This window comes from Vipera ursinii, assembly GCF_947247035.1.
Source record: "Vipera ursinii genome assembly, chromosome: 6".
NCBI classification, from domain to species: Eukaryota; Metazoa; Chordata; class Lepidosauria; order Squamata; family Viperidae; genus Vipera; species Vipera ursinii.
In genome coordinates, this window is record NC_139515.1 from 52089112 (window position 1) to 52097193 (window position 8082).

Below are 8082 nucleotides of genomic sequence, written 5' to 3' on the forward strand. Positions count from 1 at the left end.
CCTGAATAAAAAACTGTTACAAAAATATTGCCTGTACTACTAATTATAGAGACTAAAATATTGATGAAAGACTATTTGAAGGGGGGAGACAATATGGATATTGTATAACTATCAAAAAATGACATACCACCACATTCAATATTTACCCCTGAAGGATTTAGCCTGGAACATCAAAGACCTCCAGAACCAATATTTCAAGGCAAGATAAATACTTTTCAAGAGGAAATGTATGCAATGCTATGACAGATGCAAATGACAATAGGTTTAAACCACGAGGAAATCAAAACTAACTTTGACAACATAAGCACATTTCTAGCCTAAATCTACAATCAAAAAACACCTAGAAAATGATGGCGAAGGAACAAACAAATCAGATAACAGAACACAAATTAAAAGAACATGATCAAATCAATAAAGCTACAAATGAAAAGAACAACAATTTAATACAAACAGGAAAAAATCTACAAGACTTTGATATAACAACAAAAATGGAATGGACTATAGAATTCCCAGGAGAATCATCAGAGTTTGGGAGACAGAAAGTATATATTTTACCTATTTTATCTTCTTTATTCCCAACAATACTTACAAAAACACAGGAACCGCTGGGCAAGTAGAATATATCAACTTGGAAAGCTACTTGACAAAAGAAGAAGGCTAGAGACAGATTTAAGACTGACTCGCCCTACCAGTTGCAGTATTACATGAGCAAACACTTGTTTGAATATGGTTAAAATAATAGAGAACTTTGAACATAAAGGGGCCCTATAACAAGAGGGATAAGAGATTTAGGTAGTATAGTATGTTTTACAATATATAAAATGTAAAAATATTGGAATGATGTAACTTTTATAAACATAAGTGAAATATAAGTTGATCAGAAAGAATGTTATACATAGATGCTATAAGTTAGATAAAGTACAGTATTTTTATAACACATGAAATATGAAAATATTGGGATGGGGTACTGAAATGGAAAAAAATGGATATTTAGATGACTAGCATTGAGAAAATCATGACTGATAAGAATGGATTGAATATAAAGGGGAAATTAAGTTTAAACAAAAACCATGAAAATAGAATGCATGGTGAACTAATGAGATGATTTTTATAAGAATAATATAAGCTGATAAAAAGTTATACATAGATATTATCATTATCTGTACAAATATGAAAAAATGTCTATATTTAATCATTTATACATGGACCATAAGAAAGGCTGAGCGCCAAAGAATTGAGGCCTTTGAACTATGGTGCTGGAGAAGACTCCTGCGAGTCCCTTGGACTGCAAGGCGATCAAACCGGTCAGTCCTAGAGGAGATCAATCCTGACTGCTCTTTAGAAGGCCAGATCCTGAAGCTAAAACTCAAATACTTTGGCCACCTAATGAGAAGGAAGGACTCACTGGAGAAGAGCCTAATGCTGGGAAAGATCGAGGGCAATAGAAGAAGGGGACGACAGAGAATGAGGTGGCTGGATGGAGCCACTGAAGCAGTAGGCGTGAGCTTAAATGGACTCCAGAAGATGGTAGAAGACAGGAAGGCCTGGAGGAATGTTGTCCATAGGGTCGCAATGGGTCGGACACGACTTCGCAGCTAACAACAACAACAAAATTGAAAATATTAAGAGTTATATTTGTTTAAGGTTGAAGAAGGAGAATACAATTGGAAGAATGGAAGATCAAAGCAATATAATATTAATTAATATACTAATTATCGAATTATCAAGATCAATAATTATTGACTGTTAATTAATTATTATTTTTTCCCGAATATATAAATCAAGACAACGTGCTGTACACCAGGCACTGGAGATTGTTATTGTAAAAAACCAATAATATATGTGTGTGCGTGTATGTGCATGTGTGTGTGTATGTGTGTGTGTGTGTGTGTGTGTGTGTGTGTGTGTGTGTGTATAATAAAAGGTGGTAAATGTGGTAGACCTTTGGTTTCACATTTGGATGAAATATTTATTTTATTTATTTTATTGCATTTATATACCGCCCTTTCCCTGAGGACTCAGGGCGGTTTACAGGGAGTTAAAAATCAACCATACAAAAGTTAAAACCCAATTTAAAAAATATTAAATCAACCCTGTACTATTAAAAACCCCAATTAAAATGAATTTCTCCTCAGCCTGGGCCCGAGAGCTCAAAGAGCCAGGTCTTCAGGCCCCAGCGGAATGATCGGAGGTCGGGAGCAGTCCTCAGCTCCACCGGCAGCTGGTTCCAGAGGGCAGGCGCTCCCACTGAGAAGGCCCTATCCCTGGGTGTCACCCGCCGGCAATCTCTATGTTAGGGATAGCTGAGGATTTTCAGATTCACAAGCTAACTGTTTGTCTCCCATATACCCTTAGGTTGCACCAGAAAGAATCATAGCTTAGTAGTTGCTGTAATTAATTGGATAGTGTAATTTTTTCTTTCTTTCATTGGATAACAAGAAAGATAGGAAGTTGAGCTGGATGGAAAACTCTACCATCTTCATTATAGATTTCTATTAATACACATAGATGTTAAGGTTTCTTTGTCTCTGAACTTTAAAGGAGGCTTTTAAAATGGCAAACAGATTTTTTAATGGAAGATTGTTGTAAAGTTAATATTCCTTCTCTGGCAGGACATAAAACTTCAGGTTTCTTTCCTTCACTGAGATTCTAACAACAACCTTATACTTTAAGTTACCATATTCCATGGTGTGGCTTGTAAAATTAGGGCACTTATTGTTCAGTCTTAGTTAATTATGGAGGAGGAAATATTTGATGCTTTTAATGCAGATGTTATATGAATATTACATTTGTATTCAATCAATTTGTCATTGTTCAGACTTTGTTTTCTTATGTTGCTCATGGCCCATAATAAATGACTGAACTAAAATTAGTACATCCTATGTTTCATTCCTAAAACAGTAATTTATGGAGAAATAGTTTGTTCACAGGAAAGAGCATGAAACTCTTACGCGGACAAAGAGTAGCTTAAAAAAAAACTTTGGCAATCTGCTTATGTCTTGGATGAGTGGTAGAAACAGCTAACATTATTGTGGCTTTAGAAGACAATCGACAGACTCTAGAATGGCTCTGGGATGTACCAAGACTTCCTGCTGTTGTGCAGCCTATTTCATGGACTGTATATATTAGTGCCAGTGAGCTGATAGATGACTTGCAAAGCTATATAAATATTTCTTAACTTTTTGTGCATTAGATTAAACATGATTGGTGGAGAGAGGGCTTTTTGTATTAAGCTGTAACACTTCATAAGAGGAGTTAAAAAACACCCTCTTAAAGACTAAATAAAAAGTTTCACATAATTGAATGTGAATGTGAACTATTAACTCCATTGGCTCTTGAGGACTATATTTTCATATCATCACTGAAAATAATAAAGAATAAATTAGCTTTGTTGAGTTAGCTTCCTAAAATTATCAGTAACAAAGGGAAATTACACAAAAGTAATGCTGGAGGGAGTCCAGCCTAATAATTTTAAGTGGGGAAAAAATGCAAAGATACTATTTCTGTAGAATCATGAGAACACGTATTCATTAGCAATGTACTCCCAGGGATTGGTCTGTGGGAAAAGTTGTAACAAATCATCTCCCACCATTGTACTGCCAAACAGAAAAAAGAGCAAATAAACAAAAGTCTTCCTTTCCTTTTATAGAAAATTTCAGCTCAATCTAAGGGTGCTGTTCTTTTAATCGTCCAAGCAGTACAAGGTCTTTGTAGACCATTACCTGTATGTTTCATAGCCTATTGAGTATAAAACGTCTGTAATCAAACTTTGTTTTTAACAGTTTTTTCCCCCTCTGAGGTTGATGTCTGCAGAAGCAAAATATTGTGTCAATTGGTTTTAAAATAATATCAAGGTTTTAATAATACCAGTTTTAAAATGTAGTTATTATAAAATGTAGACATAAACATATAAATAATATAACTCTCATGTGTTACAGTAACGGTAAATGTAAAGGTTCCCCTGCACATGCGTGTTAGTCATTTCCAACTCTAGGGGCCAGTGCTCATCTCTGTTTCAAAGCTGAAGAGCCAGCAGACGTCTCCGTGGTCATGTGGCCGGCATGACTAGATACCAAAGACACACGGAATGCTGTTACCTTCCCACTGTAGTGGTCCCTATTTTTCTACTCGCATTTTTATGTGCTTTCAAACTGCTAGGTTGGCAGAAGCTGGGACGAGTAACAGGTGCTCGCTCTGTTACGCGGCACTCAGGATTTGACCCGCCAAACTGCCAACCTTCTGATCGACAAGCTCAGCGTCCTAACCCACTGAGCCACCCATGTGTTATAGATACTGGTAAAGGTAAAGGTTTCTCCTGTCCAGTCATGTCTGACTCTAGGGGGCAGTGCTCATCACCATTTTTTTAGCTGAGGGATCCAGTGTTGTCTGAAGAGATTTCCACGGTCATGTGGCCAGCATGACTTTACACCGAGGCGCATGGAACACTGTTAGCTTCCCACTGAAGGAGTACTTACTTATCTACTCACATTTGCATGCTTTCGAACTGCTAGATGGGCAGGAGCAGGGGCAGCACTTATGATAATTAGTTTAAAACATTAACACTTTAATGTCTATGTATCTAAAGTGTTTAAAGTATTTTATATTTATGCAATGCTTTTCCAGATGTGGTCTACTTAGAAATGAATCATATTATCAAAAGGGCTTTCTTCCTGTTTGAAGGAAGGGATGTTCTGGATGGAACTGCTAAGAAATAGGAAGTTATTTATCAGGAATAGCAGCTGTTCCATCAAAAGTGATTCTGGTGGTTTTAGCTTATTTGACACTTGACAAAACATTAACTTGGAATATTGCTGGAAGACAGATAAGGTGCTATTGAATGATATCTGTTTTTAGATTGCCCAATATTCCAAGGAAATCATAAATGTCTGAAAGGGGGGGTAACCATGGTCATTATCTTGGATAATAGGTAGATCATTGTCTCTTTGCCCAGTCAGTGACTTCAAAATCCTATATTTCCTATTGTATCAGTCCCTAACCTATCAACTAGCTTCATTCACTAGATGAATAGCAACTTACTTTAATTTATCAATAGAAATGTGCATAAAAAACATCCTATTCATTTATTTGTTTAGCTTCACTAAAATATACAGTAATAGCTCATCTAGCAGCTAGGTAACATTCCCTTAAGTTTGTGGGGGTTTTTTTACCGGTAAGCCATACACAGCAAAGTCTTTTCCAAGTGATTTGTGTGGCAAGGACAAAATGATATGTTATGACAAAGATAACAATATCTCATGTTCTTCGTATGTATCATATTTAATATTTACATTATTATTTGTAAAATGATTTTCTTTACCAAAAATCTATGCATTTTACACATTTCAGAAAACAGGAATCTAAAAATAAATGGCTTTTATCCATCCTAATCAAGAGGGAGTGTATTTTAAAAGATTTGCTTACTTAGGGATCCACAAAACCTTTCAATATTGATATAGTGGTCTGTATAAAAAGAATGGTTGGAAAGGGATGCTGTAAACCTAGAGATCAAATAATATAAAACACAATGGAAATATCAACAAAACAGTTGAAAGGGGATTATAAATGAATAAAGGGTAACCAATTAAAATAGAAGTACACCTGTCAGGAACTGCCCAAACAGGTTGGATATGGATATCTAGCTGGATTCTATGACTGACCTATCTTTTGATGTTTCACTGTTAGAAAATATAATCAAGAGCGGAAGGTATATAAATGCAACCAGATCCTCTGTCAATAGAATCGATTTTGTTTCCTGTTATACAGGTGGTCTTAGCACTCTTGTGAAATAAATTAATTATAATTGTCCCTTTTGATTGTGCATGGTTGAATTTCAGTTAAGTTTAATTGTACCTCTTTATCATTTAGTAGAATACTAGTTTCGCAAGTAGAAACTAGAATATGGATAGCTATGTTTCAAAATTGGAATGTGCTTATACAAATTGGAATCCCAGAACATCTCATCGTTTTTTATGCAAAATCTGAACACAGGTTTAGATGCCAGATCTTGGACAGAATATGCAGGACCAAGGAGTGAGATAACATTATAAATCTCTGCCTTATTTAGGCAATGCGGGTCGAATCCCGAGTGCCGCGTAACAGAGTGAGCGCCTGTTACTCGTCCCAGCTTCTGCCAACCTAGCAGTTCGAAAGCACGTAAAAATGCAAGTAGAAAAATAGGGACCACTACGGTGGGAAGGTAACAGCGTTCCGTGAGCCTTTGGCATCTAGTCATGCCCGCCACATGACCACGGAGACGTCCTCGGACAAGCGCTGGCTCTTCGGCTTTGAAACGGAGATGAGCACTGGCCCCTAGAGTCGGAAACGACTAGCACGCATGTGCGGGGGAACCTTTACCTTTACTTTATGCAGAATAAGTGACATAAAAACATGAGAATGATTTAAAACTGGTTTATTGTTGAAATTTCAATAATGTGCACAATGCTGATGACGTTATTTTGACAGCTAAAATGCAAATGTTCTATAACCCCAATAATGAAAGTCAAGCAGAACAGTGAAGAAAAATAGATCTAAGATTAAATCAAAAGGAGACTAAACTAATGGCGATAGGTACACAACCAGACTTAATTGACATTGAATATAATTGAAGTACTAGACAGCCTTTGCTGCATGATCAGCTGTCAACACCAAAGCAACTCCACAGAGTAGCATTTGGTAGAATAGTAATGAAGGCTTGAAAAAGGTAGATCCTGGGATGTGTCATGTCTGTAAAGATAAGAATTGTTCAATAAAGATTTCCCCTGGTGCTTTATAGAAAAAATCCCCTTGACTTTGAAGAAATAAGATAGAAACAATATTGATGATTTTGAATTTTGATGTTGGAGAAGATTCCTGAGGATACCATAGTAGCTAATGAAACAAATACTCGATCATGAAATGAATTTTCACATGGCTAGGCTGAAGTTATCATACTTTGAACATAGTATGTGAAGACCTCATTCTACAGAGGACTCTGAAATGTTGGAAAATGGGAAGGAATAGCAAGATGGATACATTCAGTTACAGTGACATTGAGTGCAGTGTTGGAAGAACTGAAGCCAGATTGAAGAAAAATCTAGCTATGTAGTCAGTCAGAACTGACACTGACTTGATGAAATGTAATCTATCAATTACTGTTTAAATACTGGTTAAAGCTCGTGGTAAGAAATCCTCTCTTCCAATGTTCACTGGAAAAATGTCTTGAGTGAATGAGCTGGGTTTCCTCTTTTCTGCATCCTGGGTGCACGCAGACAGATGCAATCTTTGTAGACTCCCTCTCCCATACACCTTCTTCAGCTCTTCACTTGCTTCAGACAGTGTCATTTCCCCTGGTGTTCTGCTTTTAACACCTGAAGGTCAACAGGCATCCAGTCACCAAAGCAGTATTTTCCAATGGAGCCTTGCTGTCTGCTCTAGTAAATGCAGGTTCTGATCAGAAGACTGTGTGCTCAAACCATGACATGGTGAGGTTTTTGAGAGCCAGTTTGATGTTTAAGATGTTTTTTTTAAAAGACAAAGAAGAAATTGGCTCGGGTCCCCAGCTCGGAGGAACAGACACACCTCAGGAAATGAAGAACAAAGACAGAAGCTCGAAAATAAGGCTTTTAATTGGTCAGAAGCAACACAACATGCAGTTCTGGGACAGCCAACAAATTGATTCAATTAGTACAAGGAATTTTTACACAATTTACAACATTTGATCTCTGGCAGGCCCGAGATAGGGGTTATTCCTCTGTCCTGGTCCTATTAGATCTCTCAGCGGCTTTTGATACCATCGACCAGGGTATCTTGCTGCGTCGTCTTGAGGAGTTGGGAGTGGGAGGCACCGTTCTGCGATGGTTCTCCTCCTACCTCTCGGGCCATTTGCAGACGGTGTTGGCAGGGGGGCAGAGGTCAACCCCTAGGCCCCTTAGTTGTGGGGTTTCTCAGGGGTCGGTGCTCTCGCCCCTCCTGTTCAACATCTATATGAAGCCACTGGGAGAGATCATCCATGGCTTCGGGGTGAAGTATCATCAATATGCTGATGATACCCAGCTTTTCATCTCCACCCCAAACCAACCCAGTGATGCCCTCAATGTGATGTCC